The 26856-nt window shown below is 36.7% G+C and overlaps 1 pseudogene; it reads left to right on the forward strand.

Annotated features, from left to right (window-relative positions):
* Positions 1-1316: 1316 nt before the first annotated feature.
* LOC122746240 overlaps positions 1317-26856 on the forward strand; it is an 84181-nt pseudogene continuing 58641 nt past the window's right edge.

The raw sequence follows: 26856 nt of genomic DNA on the forward strand, positions 1-26856 counted from the left end.
GAAGCTAACCCCCTCTTTCCCATAGGTTCAATTTATTAACATTCATGGTTTTTGGCTTTTGTGCAGTTTTCTAGAAAAGTTATATCACTGGAAAGTTAAAGATTGACTGTATTATTATCTTCATTACCTTGTTTCTGATTTCTGGACTTCAAAATGATTCTTCAATTGCTGTCTCATACTAGAATTTCTTTCAGTTCCTGGGGTCTCCTTGACCTGTAAGGTCCAACTATCCCTGTGATATTCTGACCGCAGAATATGCTGCAGCATCCATTTTGTAATAGGGATGAGGTTAGCCAGCTTTCATTCTCCTCTTGGTTCTGCTACTTACTTTTGGACTTCAAACCCAAGGCCCCACAGGAACCTGCTTTTAAGCTCCATTCTGGGATTGAATACTATAATACTATTTAAATCTGCAAAAGGACCGGGCATCTTATTGAAAGAAATGATTCTCTCTAAGGGTGTATATGGTAGCCTATACATGCATGGCCATCCTTGTCCTGATCCTTCCTAGGGTTTGCACAGGGAGGTTCATTCCATGTGCTAGGGACCTTTCTTGAGTTTTGTTGACACCTGAAGACACAAATGGAACATGAATACTGTCCATTTCTCTTACCACATGATCAACCCATATTCTTTGAGTGAATATTTCTTTTCACAAATACAAATACTTTGATGAGCAAATATTTCATTAAGTGGCATATATGAAGTTTTAGTTTCATCTGGAAAATGTTATTTTTCAATACTGAATAATAGTATTTATGTTTGACTATGAGATGCATGGATATTCTGCGGAAACCATCTGAGAGACAAGCCTTTAAAGAAAGTAGCATTCATTTGTAACTGCATATTAGATTGATAAATAACTGGGACATCTTATTTAATCTTAGAAGAACAATCAATAAAATGAGTCTGGAGCAATTGCTCAGTTTCCCTAGGTTCCTCTTCAGGATTATTAAAATGCATATATTTTGAATTTATTTAAAATTTATCTTAGCATTTCTTTCCCAATCTCATTGTTACACAGATGAGTTGTTTATCTTTCATCCAACCCTACAATTGCATTGATTTGAGGAAAACCCAGAATAGAAACTTCCTCCACTTCAGCAGATTGACAACTTGACAAAAACTTATAGTCTTTAAAATACTACCTACATTACTGAGGGATTAAATGATTTATCCAAGGTCACAGAGCTAATATGTTCCAGAAGTGAGATTTGAATACAAGTTTTACTGAGTCTTCTAATCAGTCTGCCATTTTGCTGCTTTTTTGAGCAGGTAGACCATAGTTTTCCTATTTTACATACAGGGAAGCTGAAATGCATGGAGGTGAAGTGATCTGCCTGTTTAAACTTTGGCTGTTATTGACAAAAGTATGTTATGAACATGGGATTCTTAACAAGAAGCCCTTCGCTCTTGCTGTGAAGTTGCTCCACAAAGGTCATATTCTTTGCTCATTTATGAATATGGAAGATGGTGGCAAAGGAGAAAGTAGAAAACTAGAAGGAACGTCCAAAGTAATTCAATGGATGAGCAAGACGGATCCAGGATCTCTAGGTAGGTACCATTCATTTTCCAAAGCATGTCTTTGGTGAATTGAGACAAGGCAGTATGGATATTGGGCCTGATGTCTTTGGCAGCTTGGCCTGGCCAGTATACTGGTGGGGTCAAGGCCAGATTTTCAGCTTTTTGCTATTACACAGAATCAAGGTTCAGCTTTTACGGCAGAGTCAGTTTCCAAGAAATAAAGATTTATTTGGCAGTCACAAATGAGTGCTTCAACCAGAGGCAGGCTGAAAAATATTTGAATACTTCTTGACTGGTTTCTTTAATAATAATAATGATAAATCCATTTTTCCAGTGTTTTAAGATGGATAGAATACTTTTGAGAAGCAGGACAGTATAGTGGATGACAGGGTGGTCTTAGACTCAGAAAATCTGAGTTCAAATCCTGCTTCTAATATATACTTGTGTGACCATGAGGCATTTTCTTAACTTCTCTGTGCCCTGGACAACTTTAAATACCATAAATGACGGAGGACTCTCACTGATGAAGGGCGTTTTAAGCTATCATTCCATTAGAATTTATTAATTCTCTATTATGTGAAAGATACTGGGGAAAGAAATATAAATGATGAAACAATCACTGCCTCTTACCTGAGCTTCAAAAGAGCTTACATTTGGGGGCAGCTAGGTGGCACAGGGGATAGAGCACCGGCCCTGGATTCAAGAGGACCTGAGTTTAAATCCAACCTCAGACACTTGATACATACTAGCTGTGTGACCCTGGGCAAGTCACTTAACCCTCATTGCCCCACAACCTCCCCAAAACAACAACAACAACCACAACAAAAGAGCTTACATTCTATAGGAATAAAATCCATACCAGAAGTTTCATATGTCAATAAAATCATAGGTCTGGATAGAAGAACAATAAAAGGTAAACACTTTCCTCATTGCAATCCTATAACAGAGGCAGTATACATCTTATACCCATTTTTCAGATGAGGAAATTGAAACTTGGTGCAGTTAAGTGACATGCCCAAGATCATTCAGCTTTTAAGTATCAAAGTCAGTAGACAAATCCAGGTTTTCTGACTCTAAGGTTACTCCTTTCCCTTAGATTATACTGCTTCTATACCCACTATCTCTACATTGCCCTTCGTCTATCACAGAGAAAAGCCACCCCCACATACATATGCAGATACACCCTCATGTAGGCTTAACACCGCTCAGTCCACACACACAGATCTGGACTCAAATAAACTTCTGACTGTTTGGGTGGAAGTACTAATAATCTTTCTGTAAATGATCCAAAGTCCACATTTTCCCAAACTCAACAGTCACCATGTAGTTCCTTCATTGGTGAAGGATCATGGGCCATCAGAAAAGAACCTTGCCAAGACATTGGAAGCCCTGGCTTATTGCCCTCACTCTGCTGCCTGAGTTATACAAAGGCATTCAATCACATCAGTTTTGTTGTTGTTTTTTTTAGTTCCCTCAGCTGCAGAATGGGGTGTGGACAAAGGTTCTTCAATGTCCCCCTCCAACTCTAAATATCAATGAATCCATATTCTCCTCTTTTGGAATACAGCTGATCCCTCTAAAAGCCAAGCAAAATCGTCATCACTCCAACCTCTTTCCAGAGGATGCTGTGCCAAGCCTGACAACACACAACACATGACTAGCGCATGACTCATTCTTGGCTCTGGGCCTCCAGCTCTTCCCTCATGCTGACTAGACAAAACAGAACCAGAAGAAAGCCCTGTATACTATGCACTCTGTGTGTTGGATAAGTAGGAGGGGAAGGAGGAGGAGGAGGGCAAAAAGGGGAGGGAGAGGTAATTTGTTTTCCTTAAGATTCCTAACCAGTTATAACCTTGAGGTTTTGTTTTTTTCCACCCCTAAATCAGGCATAACTGCAGAGCAGATGCTGCCCATGAGTTAAGTAAGAGTAGCACAGTCCGTACAGCTTGTTCTGAGAAACAAGCATCTCTTCTCAGAAGGTAAAATCTAATATATGCCTGACAGTGATCAAAGGCCAATTCGGGGAAATGGTTTTGAAGCAAGCAGCAATCATGCCTGATCCCTCGTTCCAAATTGAAGGGAAGGAATAGGGCTGGGGACTGCATTTCCCCTGGTGTCTAAGGACCACTTGTGCCCACAGGGTATATATGAAGGGGTAGTGGAGGCAGACTAGGGAATAGCATAGCTTTTCTCCAATTGACTTTACCTCTCATGAACTGTACCCTGTAGCCCATGGAGGCAAGCTGTACCTAAACACTTCTAAACACTAAGTTCAAACCCTGGCTAGGCTACTTATAAGCCATGAGATCTCCAGCAAGTTTTTTGGCCTCTCTCAGTCTCAGTAGCCTTATTTAATGATTCCTAAAGTGTCTTCCAACAATGATTTAATGAGGGGAAAATCATTCATTAAGCACTTACTATAGGCCAACCCCTGTGCTAAGCACTGGAGATATAGATACAAAAGCCAAGACAGTCCTTGTCCTCCAGAAGCTTGTAGTCTAATGGGGAAAAAAAAGAAGAAAAACAAAACAAAACAAACAAACAAAAAACCCAACTATATCAAAGTTCCTTGTTGTGTGGGATTTTCAAGCTGAGAAGGGGTTTGTGAATCAGACTTGTAGGAGTTTGATTACAATCCTTTTTGGGATTCTATTACTCTTTAGGAGTTAAAATACCATTGCCACTTTACCAATCAGGCTGCTTCTACTTATCAAGGGGATTTTCAGTCTCCAAATAAAAACAAAAATTAAAAAGAAGAAGAATCTTTGCTTACATTTTACTCTAGGAAATTTGGCCTGATTTTTTAAATTTTTTAATCACCAAAATCCAGTAGGCTAAAAGGCATTTCTGAGACTTTGACCTTTGTCAAAACTGCTTTCGATGACATAGTTAGAGGTGACAAATTTCTTGTGGACAACTCTTCTCTCTAGTCAAGACACAAAAGAGAAAAATGAGGTCACAGTGAACATCCAAAGCAATTTTTCAAAGAGAAAGAATCACAGTTCAGTTTAACCTTCCTTTCTCAATATATTTTTTGCTTTCATATTTAATGTAGAGGAGCTTCAATTAAGGGTAAGAATGATTTAAATAGATATTTTTAAATGTTGGAGTCCTTTCTTATTTTAGAATGTTATCATTGTTCCATTTTTTTTACAGTAAATTTAATATTAACCTGAATCCTTGAGGCTTTTGTGTGAAGGGTTTAGGGGAAGTACCAGCAATAAAAGGCATTGATGCTGTGTGACAGACTTTCTTGGCAATGTTCAACAGGATGATGTACTATGCCTTCATGCTTAACATCTCAATGGCCCTTGTATTAAAGGGGGGAGGGGTAGAGTGCACATGACTAGCAGCTGTTCTTCTAAATAAAACAATGCGGTTGTCTCTTCTTTAAACAGTTCAGATTTCCATCCTGCGGAAGGCAGTTGGCATTGAATGAAGCATACCCAGTTGACACTGGCACACAGAGCAGTGAGCTCATCACAGCCACATTATCCTTAAGGACACAATTTGTTTGTCCCTTTCAGTTTTGAAATGACTCAATTTGAGGGGAACTTCAGTATCTGATCACAAAAAGATTTGTATGAACCTTACTAGTTATATAAAAATATGGTGTCTGGTGAGAGGACTGAAAAGATTTGTGGTAGGCATTTTTTCCTGGAAAAGAAAGGGCTTAAGGTAAACAAGATATCTGTCAAATACTTGAAAGGGGGTCTTATGGAAGATATATTAGAGGTGCTTTGTTGTTTTGATTTTTTTGCTTGTTTTGTTTTGTTTTGTTTTTACTTGCCCCAGTGGACAGAGTTGGGAACTATAGGTGGAAGTTTCAGCAAGGCAGTTCAGAATAGTACTGTCCAAGACAGAAATTGATTGCCTGAGGAGGTGATGATGTCCTTTTCAATAAAGTCTTCAATCAGAGATGTTTGGCTAATTGTTAGAGATAATACTGAAGGTATTTGTTGCACAAGGTAACTACTGATGTATTTTCCAAATCTGAGATTCCATTGACTTATAGTATGAAAATATTTTCCCAAAGTTGAGAGCTATGAATCGATGAGATGTTTTATGAAGCCAGGGATCCTTAACCACTTTCAAGGTTAACAGTGTTAAGAACCCTTCAGGGTTGATCCAATGAAACAACATATATAATGTGTTCCAATTGTTAACCAATTCAAAAACTTTAACAAACACATAAATTACCTGTGTATAAGGTGCAGTGGGTGATAAAAAAGGACACATTTCCTATTTTCAAGGAAATCATAATCAAAAAATTATGGCATATGTATACGTACATATAATAAAAGTTGGAATATGATAGTGACAAAGGAGAGGTTCAGAAAAAAATGTGATGGAAAAATTAAGAAGGAAGAATTTTCATCAGATGGGGAACAGGCAGGAGTAGACTAAGTAGAGACTTCATGGAGGTGGTACCTGAGTTGGGTATTGGAGGAACAGAAAGATCTCCATAGGCAACAAAGAGGAAAAGAATGAGCTCAGGAGATAGTGAATGGTTTAGTTAGATTGGAACAAACTGGAATACATTTGAAAAGTAGAGTGAATAGACTTGGAAAGGAAGATTGGAAAGCTTTGAGTGCCAAGCTATGGTGTTTGCATTTTACCTTAGAAGAGATCCCTCACTAGTTATAACCAGAGCCTCGCTAGATGACCCTGACAATTTTGACATGGTATTGATATTTCCATGGTTCAGGAATGTTACCCAATTCTTGATGAACCCCAAATCAAAGAAATAAATAAACAAAACTATTGTTCATAGAAAACTAAACCAATATAATCCATAGGAAATAGGTATTTAATGAGATTTTCCTTAGTCAAACCTAGGCCTGATAATATAGTCTTCTTATCACAGAGGTCCTAGGGATGAGAACTCCAAACAAAGGTATGGCTCTCATCATGGGAATCTCAAATACTGTTTGTCCAGTTAATTAAGAGATTATTTTAGGGGAAAATTGGGTTTATGGTTTTCTTCAAATCATAATGCATATATAGTCATCTTCTCTGACTATATGTACTTTATTACAATGGTCCATTAATAATTACTTATATATTCAATCAACAAACATTTTATCAAATATCTATTATGATTTGGATGCTATTCTACATGGTGGGGATAAACTCACACACATACACACACACACACACAGACAGACACACATACACACGCACAAACACACACACAAGTGAGACAATCCTTGCCCTCAAAGAGTTTACATTCCATTGAGAAATGGTTAAGTAATTGTCACTTTCCATATACTAAAAGTTGTGGGCATCTCTAATTACCTATTGCCCTATGCCCATTACTCATTGTCCTATAAATCATGAAACACTAGTGAAACATTTTTGCATTTACAAGGAAAGGGCCTAAATTAAAGCAATAGTTACAGGATGAAATCTGAACACAGGGCCTCAGAAGCCATAAGAATATTGAGCAATTAAAGCTGTCATTTACATATATATGTATATATGCATATACATATGAAGAAAGATAGTCATATACATTAATTTAGTTCTTGGTTATTTTTATTTTTGCTTATTTTAAAATTTGATGATATGAGAAGCAATAGATCTTATTCAAGACTAAAGATTGGGCCCAGCCTTGGCAGCATTGGAAAGTTGGGTGAGACTTATAGAATGACAGAGATGGAAGATGGAAGAGACCTTAGAATGTAAAATGTTAGAATTGCAAGGGTTGTTAGAGATCAACTAGTCTAACCCCCTCATAAAAACAAAAACAAGGGGCAGCTAGGTGGTGCAGTAGATAGAGCACAGGCCCTGGAGTCAGGAGTACCTGAGTTCAAATCTGGCCTCAGACACTTAACACTTACTAGCTGTGTGACCCTGGGCAAGTCACTTAACCCCAACTGCCTCACTAAAAAAACCCCAAAAACAAAAACAAAAACAAAAACTGCGTCTTAGAGAAAAGTAATTTATCTCGGGTTATAGAGTTAAGAAGTGGCAGAGCTGGTAGCTGAATCCAAGTCTTTTTACAACCAGGGCTCTGAACCTATATTGCCTCTCATCTCCCTATCTCATCTCATCTTGTGGAGGACATCCATACAATAACTCCATGATGAGGAGGTTGAACTACACGTGAGTTCCTCTCCTGCTGCAATATTCTGTGATTCTATCATTATGGTTAGAATATAACATAGAAAGTGAGATACTTCATAGACTTGTAAGAAATCAGTGCACAAGAGTTTAAAAGAGGAAGGAATTGCTTCTATATGGGCTGACCAAAGAAAATATTGTGAAGACGGCAATACTTTTTGAGCAAGGACCTAAAGGATGAATAGAATTTCAAGAGGTGAAGATAGAGGGCAAGATGGGGAGGAGGGGGTGATGAACAAAGGGACATGAATGATGGAAAGTACAATGTTCATTTAGGGAACAGTGAGGAATCTGTAAAGGCCAAAACATAGGGTTGGTAGAGGATTATTTTTTTAAATCAGATTTAAAAAAAAAGAAGGTTGGAGGAGTGTGAATGACAACCTAAGGAGATCAGGTTTTAGGCTGTGAGTGACTTTTCAATCAACCAATACATTCATAAACATTTAATAAGCATCTACTGTGTTCCAAATACTGTGGATGGAAAAGTAAGATAGCCCCCCAAAGTCAAGGATTTTACATTCGAAAAGGGAATATAAGATTTAAAGTAGTGCTTGCTAAGGAAAAAAAGGACTAATCTAGGTACATACAGAGGCTGTAAGTAGAACCATAGGCCTATTTAATATAGGTGCTATTGATGGGATTATTTTTGCCAAGTTCAAGAGAAAAGGTAGCAGAAAGGCATATATGCAAATACCAACAAGGAAGAAGGGAAAATGACTAATCTGATTGTACTTCAATTTACTCTGCACCAGTTTATTTGATTCTTCCCAGGTTCCTTTGAAATTGTCCCTTTCATCATTTTTATGGCATTATAATATTCGATTATATTCATATATTATCATCTGTTCATCCATTCCCCCATTAATAGGCAGCCCCTTGGTTTCCAGTTCTTTCTTACTACAGAAAAGAGCTGCTATAGATATTTTCTTACATATTGGTCCTTACCTTTTTTATTTGATCCTTTTAAGGTATAAGCCTACTAATTGGGGGAAATAAGGAGGCTTACTCTAGATACACTCTAGTGTCCTGATGGAATGCTGGATGATATGTGAAGAGTGGTAGGTGGTTGGCTATATATACTAGGTTGAGGTAAATTTTCTCTTATTTGCCCACTAATTGGGATAGTTTAGAGGCAGGAAAGAGTTCCTAAACTCAGTGTTTTAACTACCCTGGCGTGGAAGTAGGGGACATGGTCTCTAGAGAGTCAAATCTAAAGTTCCATCCAGGAGAAAGGGCCATTGTTTTTTGTTTTTTGGTTTTTGTTTTTTTAAAGCAGAGGAGTTTTTAAAAAATGCTTCTCCATTTTTGTCTCCCCGCCTTCTTGTCTTCTCTCAGGCTAAACAAATTCCCATTTTTCCAACTTTATCTGGGTATTAAAGAGAAATTAGCTATAATATAAAGGATACTTGATTAGGAATCAAGGAATTTGTATTAAAATGCTGTCTAGTTAATTATATAACCTTGGGCAAATAGAACCTCCTCTGGACCTGTTTCTTTGGCTATAAAATAAGAGATTGGACTACTTAGGTAAAAGTGAATTGGGAAGCCCTAAAGAATAGGGAGTTATGTATCACTGAAAGAATTGAAGTGGAGGTTGGAAACTCGATTACATTCATAGATCTAGAGCTAAAAGGAACCTCAGAAGCCATTTAATCACATTTTAGAGATGAGCAAACAGAGGCTCATGGAGGTTGTGACTTGACTAAAGTCTTCTTGAGGATGTTACAAATAATAACAACAACAACTTACAGTTGCATAGTCCTTTAAAGATATTATTGTTAGGAAGGCAGATATTGTGACCTTTGAGTTATCTACCAACACTTAAATTCTATGATCCTAGGGAAAAGATAATATTTAAGGTCTCTTCCATCTAGAAAAATTTTAGATGTGTTTAACTGATAGCTCAAATTCACTTCTAAGCCATGTGGAATAATTACATTATATAGATGTATATAGTTAAAATAAATGAATATATTCTTTGGGGAAGAAGAGATTTCCCAGCCTTCTTTAAATCATGCTAATAGGTGACTGTCTAACTATCCCTGCTCTGAAGGCCAGCTTTGCTAACAGCTGTAAGCTGGAGTCAAAGCCCAAGTTCTCATTCCTCTCCTCCTTTGCTTCATTTCCAAACACTGAGTCCCTATCAGGTTTCCTAACTCTTCCCCATAAGTGCAGAGGAGATTATTCTGGGTGCAATTCTAATGGGCCAGAGTAAGGCTGGTATTGCTACAAGACCCACCTGCTTTCCAGCTCTTGAGATCTTCCACATGGAACATCAGTCAGAGCCAAAGAAAGTCAGTCGGAATCCCAGGGATTTATGGGGCAGGACCTCCATTTTATTAACTTGAAAACCCTAATGTGATTCTTGGAAGGGGAAACAGATCAAATTCAACATGCATATTGTTTGCAGGGCAGGGGAGATTGAGGAGAACCATGAAATGATTCTCCAACTAGTTGGGCGCTCAACTGTAGAGGTCATTCTAATCTCAGTCCTTCATTTTACATAAGAAGAAACTGGGGCTAAGAAAAGTGAAATAACATCCTCACAGTGAAAGACAAAGCAAAGTCTAGCTTCTAGGTCTTCTGATTCCTAGTAGTAATAGTAGTAGGCTTCCACCAGTCATGCACAACAATGGATCAGCACCTTGAAGAGTCACAGGCCACCGTGTGGCTGTGCAGTCCGATATGGGAGTGCAAAGAAAAATAACCTTTTCATTCACAACCACCACAACAAAAATAGCAAGAGTATTTATGAATCACTTTAAGGTTGGAAATAAGCTTCACAAATATTTCATTTTATACTTGCAACAAACCTAGGGTATAGGTGCAATTATTATCTCCATTTTGCAGAGGAGGAAACTGAGGCAGGCAGAGGTGAAGTGACTTCTTTAGAATCACACAGCTCATAAGATTTTGACATCAGATTTAAGCCCAGGTCTTCTTGACTCCAGGTAGAGGATGATTTCTTAATTTAAAAAAAAAAGAGTTTCTGATGCTTTCTATTAGCACTAAAGAATGAGAAGCCAAATTATTGGAGAGAGAGAGAAAAATATATTTTCCCTATGGACTATGTTCTTTGCCTTTGATCTTTTCACAGAGAAGGGAAGGATGGACTTAGTGGTGAATGTGGTCAGAAGGGGGTTATATCAAGAGTTCAGAGAAGTAGGCTGATGACATCAAATATGCAAATATGATGTAAAATATATTAAAGAGTATAAAATGTAGACTTTTGAGAATAGACTAAAATCTTAATTTTAACTATTTGAAAAAAAAAAACTTGCCAAGGTCCAGCTCAGGGCTTCTTTTTCCATGAAATCTTTTCTGGTCCTTTTAGGTAAAAAACAGTTGTTCCTGCCTAATTTGTGTCAGGCCTTATGCTAATTAGGCCTTGGTGATATAAAAACAGGCAAAAACCAGTCCCTCCCCTAAAGGAGTTTACATTCTAATGGGGTAGACAACATGCAAATAAAAACGCAAAAAAAAAAAAAGGCTATATACAAGATACATAGGATTAAGGATTTTTATAAATTAGGATAATTTAGGATTATTTAGGATTAAGAAGGATTGTGGAAGGTTTCCTGTAGAAGGTGGGATTTTATTTAGGATTTAAAGGCAGCTAGGGAGGTCAGTATTTAGAGCAGAGGAGGGAGAGTATTGCATGCAAGGGGGATAGACATAGATAATGCCTAGACTAGTTAGATAGAATTTCTTGTTTGTGAAATAGCCAGGAGGCCAGAGTCAGAAAGTCCCCTGCTAAACAATTTGACCACAAATGGAAATAAACTGACCTTGCCCTCAAGGAGCTCATATTCTAATAGAAGAAGATAACACATACAGGAATTTTCCATTTCAAGTAAGAAGCTCCATCGTCTTCAGGTCACAGTGGGAAAGCAAATGGCAATGCATTTTCCTTAATCAGATTTCCACTTAAGATCTATTTGCCTCTGTTTCCCTATCAGTAAAATGGGACCTATCTTCCAAAGCTGTTGTGAGGATCAAATGAGATAATATTTGTAAAGCACAGTGCCTGGCAAAGAATAGGTGTGTGTGTGTGTGTGTGTGTTTGTGTGTGTGTGTGCATACATATATATGTATATAAATATATATATATATATATACACACACATATAGTATATGTGTGTGTATACATATGTATATGCATATACACATATACATATATGTTAACTATTATGTTATTTTTATTGATTTTGTCAGATCTGGGACTACTTGACCACTCTAATGATTTTGTTGGTAAGAATCTGCTTTTCTAGTTCTTCCACATCTATGACTGAAGTTCCTGAAGAATCAATTGCCCTGTCACCTCTTCATAGAATTCCTTCCTAGGATGATGATGACTAGTTGGCCTGAAAGAACCACAATTCCTTGTGCTCTGGGGCTTACCTGGCCACTGATGGTAGTTTGTTAGTGTCTGATGTTAGTGGTATTAATGAAGGTGGACCTCATTTCCACATAGATGGCTCTCGTTTATGATATCTATGTGGCTCAGGCTAGGACTATGTCAGGTATTATTCTCAGGGCTTTTGACCTCGGAGTCTGGATCTACCTTCATCAATCTGAGATGTGGTGGTCAAAATGGTAGTGAGGCTCGAATGATGAGCACATACCACCTTTTGCCTTTCCCACATAGTGCTTTATTTATTGCTTCAGCTAGGGTGTTTTTTTCTGTTCTGTGATCAATTGGTGGAGCTGGCTAGCCCATTCTCAATAAGACTTACTTGCTAGGAAGGTAGATAGTAGGAGGTTAATAATAACTCATATTTATATGGTGGTTTAAAGATTATAGAGCATTTTCCTCACATAAACCCTGTGAATTAGGCATTAAAACTGTGTCATGCTCAAAAAAGACCATTCAAAATTTTCTGGTCATGCACATTCTTTTAATTAAGAGATTATTAGAGAAGCTGAATTATAATTTCCTTTGCTTCTGTAGCCTAAGGACCATGGGACTTTTCCATCTAATTTGCAGCTGAAACCTTCCATATGAATTATCTCCTCCAATCAACTATAAGTTCTTTGCTTTCTTATTTTTTTTTCTATATGTATCCCTAGGGTTTAGCACAGTGTTTTTCACATAGTAACCACTTAATAAATTCCTTTTCATTTATCCATTGAGACCCCATTTGTAACTCAAAGTGGCTGCCCAGCCATATCACTCCCCTATATCACAGGGATTAAATAACCAACCAGGAGCTTCAGGTTATGCATGCTTGTCTTTTAGCTAGGGGCTAGACAATGTATTAATCCCTCTGGAGTCAAAAGCACATGACCCATGAGTTCACCTATGTTGCACTTTTATTATAATCTCCAGTTTACACATAAGGAAATAGCTTGAGGGGAGTTGTGATTTACCCCTTATAATACAGGTAGTGAATGTCAGAGGCAAGATTTGAACCCAGGACATGAATAATTTCCAATATACCACATTGCCACCAAATTCTGTGGTCTTTCTCCTGCATTATGGTGCCTACTTTTTGTTGTTGTTGAATTCAATTGAATTGTTGAATTCAGTTAAATTGAATTAATGCAATTAGATTACTAAGGGAATATTTAATCATCAACCAAATAGGTTTCAGAAACTGGGGGCTGTAGATGTGTATACACTTAATGTGTTAATTACTTGGTATGTTATAATGACTACTCCCCCACAATTTATGTATATGTCTTCTTATCATATGCAAGGCATTTCTTAATTTTAGTAAATATACAAAATATATTCATATATGTGTGTGTTTATATGTGTATATTATATGTATATATACGTGTGTGTTGATGCACATATACATACATATACACCTACATAAATATATACATGTGTGTGTGTGTGTGTGTGTGAATGAGATATGAATGAGAGCTTAGCACAATTCCTGGCACAAATAGGATTTTAACAAATACTATAAGATTAAAAAATCCCACTTTCTACAGGAAGCCTTTCCCAATCCTCTTTAATTCTACTGCCTTCTCTCATTTGATTGTCCCTAATTTATCTGGTATATCATTGTACAGAGCTGTAGACTCCCCTATTAGAATGTGAGCTCCTTCGGAGAAATGACTTAATTTGTATGTTTCTTTGTATCCCCAGTACTTAGTAGAGTGTCTGAGACTGAGTAGGAATTATTGACTGACATGCTTATTGACTGACTATATCACCCCCAAACTCCTGGTTTGACTCAATTCTTAGACCCATGGAAGAAATCTTTTTTAAAAAGTGAGTAGCTTTTATCTTTCTGAAATGATTCAAGTTTAATTCTACCTTAAGTTGAAATAACAGACCAGCTAACAATCAATAAACAGTTATTAAGTGCCTACTATGTGCCAAACACTGAGCTAAGCTACATAACTAGGACTACATAATATTTAAAAAAAATTTTTTTAGACTTTTATTTTCCAAATTACATGTAAAAGCAAATTTTGACACGAATTTTTTAAAAAACTATGTGTTCCAACTTCTCTTTCTCCCTCCCCTCCCACCCCCACCCCAAGAACTCTAAAAATTCAACATAAATTATACGTGAGTTGTCATGAAATACAATTCTACATTATGCAGGTTGTGAGAAAACAGATTAAAAAAAACTTCAAATTAAGGAATTGTCAAAAAAAATGTGTTTCAGTATGTTTTTAGATGCCATCAGTTCTTTCTCTGTAGATGGACTGCAATTTTCATAAGTTCTTCAGAGTTATATTGAATCATTGTCTTGCTGAAGATAACCACGTGCTTCCCAGCAGATCATCTTACACTAATGCTGTTATTTTGCATACAGTACATTTCTCTCTGCTTCAGTTCAGCCTTTGAGCTAATTCTGTTTTCTAAATTTTTCTTCCTCCCTCCTTCCTCAACACCAACATGTGGTGTTATGCAGAACATCTTCACCTTCCTCTAAAGTGTTTTGCTTTTTACAGCTCCCTCCCCCTAACTTACCTTCCCTCCTCCTCCTCTTCTCCCCACCCAACCCCCATCTCCTTCTCCTCCCACTTTTCCTCAGGGCAAAAATATATTATTATGTCTGCTTGAGTAGGAATACATAATATCTTAAGGTTTCCTTGAGTTTCCTGATTCAGAACTATTTGAGAAATAACTGAATTACCTTATGTAAGTCACTTGACTAGTCTTTGCTTCAGTTTCCACATTGGTAAAATGATGGAGGGAGGAAGCATGCAGTGGGGAAAAGAAAGGATGGTTAGGAATCAGGGCAGCTATGAGAATTTTAGCAAGTTATGCTACCTCAAGGTACTAAGGCAATTCCTCAGCTATAAAAATTCAAGGATGGTATGGATGGTTTTATATTGCCTTCCAGTCCTAGTATCCCACAATTCAGTGGTACTAAAGTTATGTACTAGACATAATGTCATAAACACTTGTCTTTTTTTCAGTCATGTATGACTCTTCATGATCCCATTTCTGCTTTTATTTGCAAAGATATTGGAGTGGTTTTTCATTTCCTTCTCCAGCTCATTTTACAGATGAGGAAACTGAGGCAAAAGGGTTAAGTGACTTTCCCAGGGTCACACAGTTAGTAAATGTCTGAGGCTAGATTTGAATTCAAGATGAGTCTGCCTTACTCTAGGCTCCAACACTCCATCAGTTGTGTCACCTAGTACACTAGTAAATGGATAATGCCTAATATCCTTTCCTAATGTAAAGAAGTAATTGTTATTTGCGGTTTTTATGACCCCATCTTTTGGCTAGAATTTAAAAATTCCTGGCGTGCGCACTGGCCTGGGGCTCAGGCACTGCACCTCTGCAATGGCATGGTGCTGCACCCACTGGTTGTAGCTGTTGCCATGGCCCTGGCAATATTATAATGACTGGAAGCCCAGTGAGGGCAGTCATGTGACTGACAGTCAGGTCTGCCAGCCAATTAGCTTGGGGCTGTGTGTGCTCAGGCTGGGGTCTGCTGGAAAGGAGAAGGGAGGAGTTTCACAAATTCTAGTTTGAAGCTGAAAAGAGACAGGACAGAGCAGTGTGTTCTCAGCTGATCCCTGGGTGGTGGTGTTATTCAGGTTGTATCATTTCCCTTTCTCCCTTTTTTTTTTTACATTCCCTTAATTTTACTGATCTTGCTGGTTTTTTAAGTTCATTCTTGCTAATAAACACTGATCTGTTTTTGAGGGAGACTGTTGGTCTCCTTCCTTACCCCAATATTGTGGCGAGCTGCCTACCTAACACTCCCCAATTAAAATTTGGCCCTTACACTACTCTGAAACTCTATGATCCTGATATTTCTTAAATACTTAGGGCTCTTTTCAAACTCTGAGGTAGCAAGACCCTCTATACAATTATTCTGACTGGAATTCAAATAGTTGTTTCATACTATCCCCCCCCTCCCCTGTAATACACCACATTTCCCAGCCAAGCTGATTTATATCCTATCCTCCAACTTCCTTACTTTTCTTACCTAAAAATAACATGCAGACCTTGTGGGATATATGAATAATGATGTTTTCCTAATTATATATAGATATTTTCAGGTTACCTTAATTATTGATATGAAAAAGAATATTATTCAAGCTTCCTTTCTATAACACAAGGCTATCTATACAAGGAGCTGATAAATAGAGAACCAGTCCCTTGTAGTTCCTGATGCAAATAGACCAAGCATAGGATTTGGAAACAGATGTCAGGAATGTGCAGTTAAATGTTTAATATTTTTCATTCTACCCCAAAAATATATACACGTGACACACTTTTAAGTTTAATCTGCATTAACATTTGTCCATCATTTCCTTAAGACTAGAAAATAAACAAAACAATAATTCAATCCCCGATTTACAGAATTTGCTCATTTCTGAGGTATAAATATTAACATTGGAAAATTTAACAATCAACTCATACCAAGCAGTATGAGATTTTTCCAGCACCTTATTGATCTGGTTTGAATCCTTGCTCATCTATTTGCTTCCTTTGTGACCTTGGGGAAGTTATGTAAACTCCCTAATCCTCAATTACCTCATATGTAAAATATGTAGTTATTAGCCCCACTGTTTATCAACTCAACCTTTCTATATTTCAGCCAACTCTATATAATCTGGCATTGTTACTCTTGGAGTTGGTTTTATTCATTTTTCACCTGCTCTGCCAGATGTTTGACTTAATCTATAAACTTGGGTTGTTATAAGTCTAATCCGTGCTGTGATTTTCTAATTCTTTAGTAGCTAACTTGTCATTCTATTTTTTTTTTCAGTGATCAAGTTATTAATGAAAATGTTGGCTTCAATCCATGTTGATCAATAAGATCTGCTTGGAAATGAAAGTCCATCCAATCATATATCTATTCAACTGATTAGCTATTCAGCGGGCACTATCACAGTTTAAATTTCCTAATTTGGGACATAGTCTTGTTGTAAATATCTTGATTTATACATTCTTGTTACTCCCAGAACCTCCATTTTTTTTTTTTAGTGAGGCAATTGGGGTTAAGTGACTTGCCCAGGGTCACACAGCTAGTTAAGTGTCTGAGGCCGGATTTGAACTCAGGTTCTCCTGACTCCAGGGCTGGTGCTCTATCCACTGTGCCATCTAGCTGCCCCAGTAGAACCTCCATTTTAAAGAGGACATCTCACCAACTATATCATTCTTCCCTTCCAGGCTGCATTCCTGATTCTCAGGACTTTCTCTACCATGACACTGAAAACTCTTTACTTTGAAAGTTCCCTATATCTCTGGACTTCACACATTAGAAGTACCCTCAACTTCTCTGGCATCTCCCTCTCATTGGTCAGTTTTTCACAGACCCTCCAATTTAAGAAAGAAAAACAAGCCAGCCATGTCTTCATTAATCTTCAATTTATACTCCTGATTGCCCTGACTTTCTTTCCTATGCCACCAAGTGGGTTACCTTCTTCTCTTCCCATCCCTTAATGCCTTTTTCATCTTCCTTTTATGTATTGTCTTGCCTTATTAGAATGTAAGCTTCTTGAGTGCAGGAACTCTCATTCTTTCTGCTTGTATTTGTATCCTTAACAACACAGTGCTTGGCAAATAGGCAAATATGTTTATATATGTATGTATGTATGTATGTATGTATGTATGTATGTATGTATGTATGTATCTATGTGTATCTATGTATGAATGTATGCACACATGCATGCATGCATACACATGTGTATATATATGTATAAAGTAATTTTTAAAGAACTCATGATATGGTCAGTATGCAGAATTTTTGATACAGAACCATTCACCAAGTAGATTACAAATTCTTCGGAACCTTACACAGTGCTACAGCACTTAGCATAGTTCCTGACACATAGCAGGCTCCTAAATACTTATTGATTTAAGCAGATATGCTTTAGGGGGTTGCCTAAGACACAAAACTCTTAAGTGCCATAGTCATGACATAGCTCTTAAGTGTCAGATGTATGATTTGAGCCCCAATATTCCCCTAGAATCATATTATTATTATTATTATTATTAGTAGTAGTAGTAGTAGTAGCAGTAGCAGTAGTAGTAGCAGTAACAGTAGCAGTAATAGCAGTAGTAGCAATTATAATTATAGTCCCTCGTTCCCTAGCACTTTATCCATGAAGTCACTATGATGCTATATGAATAATGCATGTATCGCTTCAGATTTTCAGTGCACCAAAATACCCAATGTGGAGCAGCAACTGATCTGAATATGAATGTAATTTCTAGTATCATTTCCAAAGACCAAGTGGGCTAGGGATATGGAAAGAAAATGGAAGCCAAGTTGGAGGGGGGTAGATCTTTTCAAAGCATCTAACATTGAGTTATTTTTATTAAGTAATAATAACCTAAAGTACCAGTGACTCATGGATAAAATGACTGTAGCAATAAACTAACCATCAAAGAAAGTGAGTTGCCACAAGTTGCTTTTGAGTATGAGGAAATGCATTGTGCATTATTAGTGTAACTATAATCACTTAGTGACTGATAAACCACAAGTAGAAAAGAGTAACAGAACCATAGTCTGGTTACTGGCAAGTGATTTCAGCTGGGTGATCTATTTATTGATCTTGTTTCCCTTTTCTACAGAATCACAAAATCAGAGTTCATAGTTAGAAGGAATCTCAATGACTATCTTGTCCATCACATATGTGGGTAGACATCTGCTCTACAAAATCACTGACCAGTGGTCATTTAGCCTTTCTCTTGGACATCTCAGGTGAAAACAAACTTCACTATCTCCCAAAGTAGTCCATTATACTTTCTGTTTTTTCTCAACTGAGTATATAATTTCATTGATATCATCTTCTGATAAGCCACTTATGATAAGGATAATAGTTCTCTATCTAGAAAGGTTCTTAGATATCACCTTATTCAGCCCTTTACTTTGATTGAAGAAGAAATTGAAGGTCAGGAAGATTATATTATTTTCATCAGGTTGCAAAGTGTTAGAGACAAAATTTGAGCCCAGTTCTGCTGACTTTTTCTTTCAATGTACTACCTCTCCAATTTGTCTGCAATTTTAAATCATAATCATTAGTTGTTATTGTTTGTCCTTTATTCTCAAAAAGGACAATGACAAATGTCATGGCTTGAAATGAATTGTATTTAAGTGAGGAAGGGCTATGCAAACTCACCAGCCTCACTTTCTCCTCTGGACCCATATGGGTCCAGTGGCAAGATATATATATATATGTATGTATGTATGTATGTATGTATGTATGTATGTATGTATATATCTATGTATGAGGAAACTGAGGTAAAAGGGTTAAGTGACTTTCCCAGGGTCACACAGCTATATATATACACATATACATATACATATACATACACACATATGTATGTATATTGTCAATATAATGGAATGTGATAGATGAGATTTGGCAGATACTCAGAAGCCCACCTGAGTGGATTACTGGCTGATTTGACAGGATTAGTAGTTGACTAGATTCTAAGCACATCTGGCTGGTACTTGAGAGTACTTAAGAAAGCATGGTTCTCAGAATCTAAAAAAACTTTGAACTTCCAGGCCAGTCAACCAACCAGCTTGAAGAACTTCCCATTTCTGGGAGGGGACTGGAAGGAGGTAGGGGAGCCTGCGCAGAGAGCAAGGTGGCTTTTTGGTTCCTGACTTCACCATGGTGGTGGTGCAGAGACTCCTGAGGACTTCACAGGAAAATTGAGGAAAGATAGGATTGCCAGGCTGTAGGAATTCTGTTCTCAATCTTTCTCTTTCTATCTTTCAATAAACCCTTAAAAACCTAAACTCGTTTTATCAGTGATTTTAGTCAGTTTCCCCAAAAACTGGGGGAACAGATTAGAACCCACATTTAGAATTTTAAATAACATAATATGTATATATATATACACATACATATATATATACATGTATATAAAACATTTAGCTTTATTTCCTCTAAGTATTAGTTTTTTATTGTTTTTTCCATATAAATATTTTATTATTTTCCAGTTCAACATTTGTTTTTATAAGATTTCTAGTTTCAGATTTTTCTCCCTCCCTCTCTTCCTTCCCCCCTCCCCAAGACAGCAATTAATCTGATATAGGTTATATATGTATAATTACCTTAAACATATTTCTGCATTAGTCATGTTATGAGAGAAGAATCAGAGCAAAAAGGAAAAACCTCAAAAAAGAAAAACAACAACAACAACAATAGAAACAGTATGGTTTGATCTGCATCCAGATTCAACAATTATTTTTTTTCCTGGATTTGGAGAGCATTTTCCATCATGAGTCCTTTGGAACTATGTTGGACCACTGTATTGCTGAGAAGAATCAAGTCTATCACAGTTGATCAACACATAATGTCATGATACTGTGTACAATGTTCTCCTGGTTTTGCTCATCTCACTCATCATCAGTTCATGCAAGTTCTTCCAGGTTTCTCTGAAATCTGACTGCTCATCATTTCTTACAGCACAATAGTATTCCCTTACATTCATATACCACAACTTGTTCAGCCATTCCCCAACTGATGGACAACCCCTCAATTTCCAATTCCTTGCCACCACAAAAAGAGCAGCTATAAATATTTTTGTACATGTGTGTCCTTTTCCCTTTTTTATGATCTCTTTGGGCAAAAGACCCAAAAGTGGTATTGCTGGGTCAAAGGGTATGCACAGCTTTATAGCCCTTTGGGTATAATTCCAGATTGCTCTCCAGAATGGTTGGATCAGTTCACAGCTCCTCCAACAATGCATTAGTGTTCCAATTTTCCCACAGCTTCTCCAATATTCATTATTTTCCTTTTTTGTCATATTAGCCAACCTGATAGGTGTTAGGTGGTATCTCAGAGTTGTTTTAATTTGCATCTCTCTAATCAATAGTGACTTAGAGCATTTTTTCATATGGCAATAGATAGCTTTGATTTCTTCATCAGAAAACTGCCTGTTCATATCCTTTGACCATTTCTGAATTGGAGAATGACTTGGTATCTTACAAATTTGATTTATTTCTTGATGTTTTAGAAATGGGGCCTTTATCAGAAATACTGACTATAAAAATTGTTTCCCAGCTTTCTGTCTCCCTTCTAATTTTGGATGAATTGCTTCTGTTTCTATAAAAACTTTTTAATTTAATGTAATCAAAATCATCAATTTTGCATTTCATAATATTCTCTATCTCATTTGGTCATAAAATGTTCTCCTTTCCTAAGATCTGAGAGGTAAACTATTCCTTCCTCTCCTAATTTACCTATGGTATCACCTTTTATGTCTAAATCATGTACCCATTTTTACCTTATTTTAGTATTAGGTGTAAGATGTTGGTCTATGCCTAAATGCTGCCATACTCTCTTCCAGTTTTCCCAGCAGTTGTTGTCAAATACTGAGTTTCTATCCCAGAAACTGGAGTCTTTGGGTTTATCAAACAGTACATTACTAAAGTAATTTACTACTGTGTCTCCTTTGCCTAACCTATTCCATTGATCCTACACTCTATTTCTTAGCCAGTACCAGATAGTTTTGATGACTGCTGCTTTATAGTAAAGCTTCAGATTTGGTACAGCTAGACCACCTTCCTTTGCATTTTTTTCATTATTTCCCTTGATATTCTTCACCTTTTGTTTTTCCAGATGAATTTTGTCATTTTTTCTAGCTCTTTAAAATAATTTTTAGGTAGTCTGATTGGTATGGCACCGAATAAGTAAATTAATAGAGCTGTCATTTTTATTATATTAGCTTGGCTTATATTGTCTACCATTACTTTAAATGGAATTCTCTTGCTGCTGGACTTTGTTGGTCATGTATAGAAATGCTGATGATTTATGTGGATTTATTTCATATCCTGCTACTTTCCTAAAGTTGTTAATTATTTCAAGTAATTTTTGACTTGATTCTCTAGGATTCTCTAAGTATATCATCATATCATCTGCAGAGTGATAGTTTTGTTTCATCCTTGCTTATTCTAATTTCTTCAATTCCTTTTTCTTCTCTTATTGATAAAGCTAACATTTCTAGTACAATATTCAATAATAGAGGTGATAATGGACATCCCTGTTTCACCCCTGATCTTATTGGGAAGGCCTCTAACTTATCTCTATTACATATAATGCCTGTTGATGGTTTTAGGTAGCTACTGCTTATTATTTTAAGGAAAGCACCATCTATTCCTAAGCTGTCTAGTGTTTTTAATAGGAATGGGTGCTGAATTTTGTCAAAAGCTTTCTCTGCATCTATGAAAATAATCATATGATTTTGGTTAGTTTTCTTATTGATGTGGTTGACTATGTTATTAGTTTTCCTAATGTTGAACCACCCCTGCATTCCTGGTATAAGGCAAGATATATTATCAGAATGACTGGAGATGGCCTGAATAAGGCAATTGGGGTTGAATGACTTGTCCAGGGTCATGTAGCTAGTAAGAGTCTGAGATCAGATTTGAATTCAGGTCCTCCCAACTTCAGAGCCAGTGCTTTATCCACTGTTCCACTGAGCCATCAGTAGTAGTAGTAGTAGTAGTCATTGTAGTAGTTGTAGTGGTGGTGGTAGTAGTAGTGGTAGAAGTAGCAGCAGCAGTAGTAGTTTCTCATTTATAATCAGTAATAACTTATACTACATTTACATAATACTTTAAGGTTTATTAAGCTTTTTGTATGTTACATCATTTGATCCTTGAATTAAGTTTATGAGACAGGTGCTATTATTATTCTAATTTTACAAACAGAGAATGTAAGCCTGACAGCTATAAAGCAACTTACCCAAGGTCACATAGCCAGCAATTATCTAAGTCAGGATTTGAAACCAGACTTTCTCACTTTTTAGCTATGGGTAATTCTTTAGCTACTGTATCATCTAGCAAGCCAAGTGAATTGCCTGGGATATCAAAAGGTTCAGTGACTATCCCAAAGCTAGTATGTGTCAGAAGGAGGGCAGGAATTCAGGTCTTCTTGAATCTAACACAAGGTATCGATATATAATGCACGATGCTTGTAGTCCACTTTTTTGGACATCTCTAATGGTAATGTTTTTTTCTTCTTCTTACATTAAGGCTACATTTGTTTCTGGGTACCTTCCAGTCTTCCTAATTCTAACTTTTGGAAGCAAGGAGGTCATTTTATCCCTCTTTCACATTATAGTTCTTCAAATATTGAATACAATTATAGAAATACATCCCTCTTCTTTAAAATATTTTTGTAGATTAAATATCCATACTCCTCCTCCTTTCAAGCAATCCCTACTTGATATTTTTAGTATTCTGGCCATACCTTCCTCCTAGTCTCATGTCCTCACACAAACCTCTGAAATCTGATTTTTCTGCTAAGCTATTGCTTAAGTTTAGAATAGACTCCTTTATGACATGTTCTAGCATATTTCCCATTCTTTCCATAGAACATTACCTCATAGATTTCTTTTATTTTAGTTATAAAGATCCTACTAGAAATTTTAGCACCATCAAATCATACTTGCTTAATTCTACTCTGATGTATTTTCTTCACCTTAACGTTTCAATGTCTTTGCTTTGTTTGGGGGAAAGGAGTCTCTAAATTTGGCCTTAATTTTAAATGGTGCCTGGTAGAAAGGTACTTGAAAGAAAGGTGCTTCCAGATTCCCTTGGTGAAACCCTTCATGGATTTCAGTTTTCTCCTCTTTACACTGAGATTTTTAGCTGAGATGATATATAAGGACATTCCCATCTTTTAATCCAATGATCCTATGACTCTTCATTCTACCTAGAACAAAAGTTGTCAAAGAATGGTCTACAGACCTGATTGTTCTTCATGATACTATCAAATATGATACCATATATGATTGTTCTTCATGATACTAATATATTACTAGAGGTAGTCAAGACCCCTGTCTGGGTTAGAAGTTTTAATAATGTGAAAATATACATATTTTCATTAATTGAATCATTAATTGATATTTTACTTACATATTTTCTGAGTTTGTTCTTTTCAAAAGTAACAGCCTTCTTCCCATTAATTCTGATGGAATTCTGTTTACTCTCTTTGTGAATGTATGTGTGTGTGTATGTGGGGAGGAGACTTATGGAATTAGGTAAGCTATGTGCTCCACTATATGTTTTGACTCTCAAATATGCAAGGTAATTCAACAACCATGGATCAAACACTAGAAGCAGTATTAGAAACCCCTAAAAGCCAAGAGTCTCCAAACTTAAAGAGTGCACATTCTAATGGATGTGGTCTGTGGACTCAGAAAGAAATTCATGAGTTGGAACTAAGGTCATTTCTTCTTCAATTTTTGTTTTTTTTTTGTTGTTTTTGTTTAGTGTGTATGTGTGTGTGTGTGTGAGGCAATTGGGGTTAAGTGACTTGCCCAGGGTCACACATTTAGTAAGTGTTAAGTATCTGAGGCCAGATTTGAACTCAGATCCTCCTGACTCCAGGGCCGGTGCTCTATCCACTGCGCCACCTAGCTGCCCCTTTCTTCATTTTTTTTTAGATTGTGTGCAAATTAAGCAATAATAGTATGGTTTACTATGACAAATTCCCTTTGTACTCATCTTATGCAATTGATGCAATTGTCCTGTCTGAAAGCCCTATACAGATGGAACTAAAAAAGAAATCTGGGCAATTGGTACCTGGCTCTTACCACAATTTAGTGGTACATATTTGACAGAGAAACTTCTATATATAAGATGTAAACTTTTATGACACAGTCATATGTCTAGTACTGGATATATTCCTTGCCAGGAGCCTATATCTCATGTATCTTGTTCCTTGCTCACATGTGGTAATACTTAGAGGCTTCAGGGTCAATGATTTGGTCAGTGTTGGTGCTCCTTCTGTCAACATAGGTCAAGCTATGATGTTCATGGCTAGCTGTGGCTGGAGAATTAATCACTCTGTTGACAGCCTAGTACCAAGGCTTTTTCAACTTATGAAGGCTTTTTCATGGTTAATAATCAATCAATTGACCAGGAATTAGTAAGTACTTACTTTGTACCAGGCACTGTGCCATGCACTAGATATATAAAGAAAGGCAAAAACAGTTCCTGCCCTCGAGAGGCTCACATATTAATGAGGGAAAACAACTGGGAACATCCTAGGAGCAATGAATAGGAACTATGGAGAAGCAGATTCAAACAGTGTTCTAACAATCCTGAAAGTGAAAACTATCCAAACATTTAATGGACTGCCTTAGCAGGTAGCAGTTAGATGGGACAGTAGATTGAGTGCCAGAAATAGAGTAAAGATGACATGAGTAAAGATCCAGCCTCAGACACTCACTGGTGTGTGAACCTCAGCAAGTCATTAAATCCTATTTGCCTCAGTTTCCTCCTCTATAAAATGAGTTTGAGAAGGAAATTCAAACCACTCTGGTATCTTTACCAAGAAAACTCCAAATGGGGTTTTCATAAAAACCAACAACAAATTTTCCCTCACTAGAGGTCTCCAAGAAAGAGAACATTCGTGTCTGATGCACTAGAGTAGAAATTCTTGGTTAGACATGCATTGAACCAGATGGCTACTAGCATCTTTTATATCCCTGATATTTTGGGATTTTTGTTAAGTTTCATTATTTCTTTTCTGTACTAGTTAGACATCTTTCTAAATAGTGTTTCTCTCTCCAGTCTCTCTCCTCTTCAGGTCATATAGCACAAAGCTATGAAATGAATATTCCTAAAGGACAAGAATGATCATATCATAATGCTAGTCAAGAAGCTTCAAAGTTCGGGGCAGCTAGGTGGTGCAGTGGATAAAGCACCACCCAAAAAGATAGAAGAAGGAGAAAATGAACCCATTTGTGCAAAAAATTTATAGCAGCTGTTTTTAGTGATAGAGAACTGGAGAAACCAAGGAGTTGTTCAGCCATTTCCCAATTTATAATCTATTAATATAAAATATTTGAAATGATGCTGCATAATCTGCTTCTCCACAGGTTTTTAAGAAACCAGAGAAGACCTGTGTGAACAGATGCAGAGTAACATAAAAATCAAGAGAACAATTTGCATAATAACAAGAATATTGTAAAATCATTTATCTTTGAACAATTTAATGACCAATCAGGATCACAGAAGACCCATTATGAAGTATGTAACCCATCTCTTGACAGAGATATAATGGACTAAATATGAAGGAGAGCTATATTGTTTGCCACATGGCAACTGTGGGGATTTGTTTGCTTGACTGTTTGAATTTATTTCAAGATTCCCCCCCCCGCCCACTTTTCTTTCTACTGTGTATGAGAGTGAAGAAGCTGAAAGGCAAAAAGAAATAGTTGATAAACTTTAAAAATATAGTGTAATTTAAATAAAACTTCATTGGTTCCCAATGATCTTGTAGATGAAATACAATCTCCCCTGTTTGGTATTTTAAGCTCTTCACAATCTTGTTGCAACCTATATTTTTTCCGAATGATTTTACATTATATGCTTTATACACTTTTATGACAGCCAACTTGGCCTACTTTCTATTCTCCTTATAAGATAGTACATCTTTCTCTTCCATATCTTTGTATAAACTGTCTTCTTTTCATGGAATTCCTTCTCTCCTTTACATTGGCTTCTTGGATTTCCTAGCTCTAGTCAAGACTCAGTCAAGATGGTGCCTTACATAAGAGGTCCTTCCTGATGCTCCTTATTGTTGACATCACTTTCCCCCATTACTTCTTATATTTATCACATTTATTTTTGTTACATTTATTTATCTTGTATTGATTGTTCTTTCTTTAATGACAGGGTTTATTCATTTTGTCTTTGTATCACAGTACCTAAATTTGAATAATTTTAAATTCAGGATTGTGGATGGTAGTGCCTTGATTCTCTATGTCTAGAAGACTCTTTTTAATCGTTTTATTCT

Source organism: Dromiciops gliroides, chromosome 1 (assembly GCF_019393635.1).
Source record: "Dromiciops gliroides isolate mDroGli1 chromosome 1, mDroGli1.pri, whole genome shotgun sequence".
In the NCBI taxonomy this organism is placed as follows: Eukaryota; Metazoa; Chordata; class Mammalia; order Microbiotheria; family Microbiotheriidae; genus Dromiciops; species Dromiciops gliroides.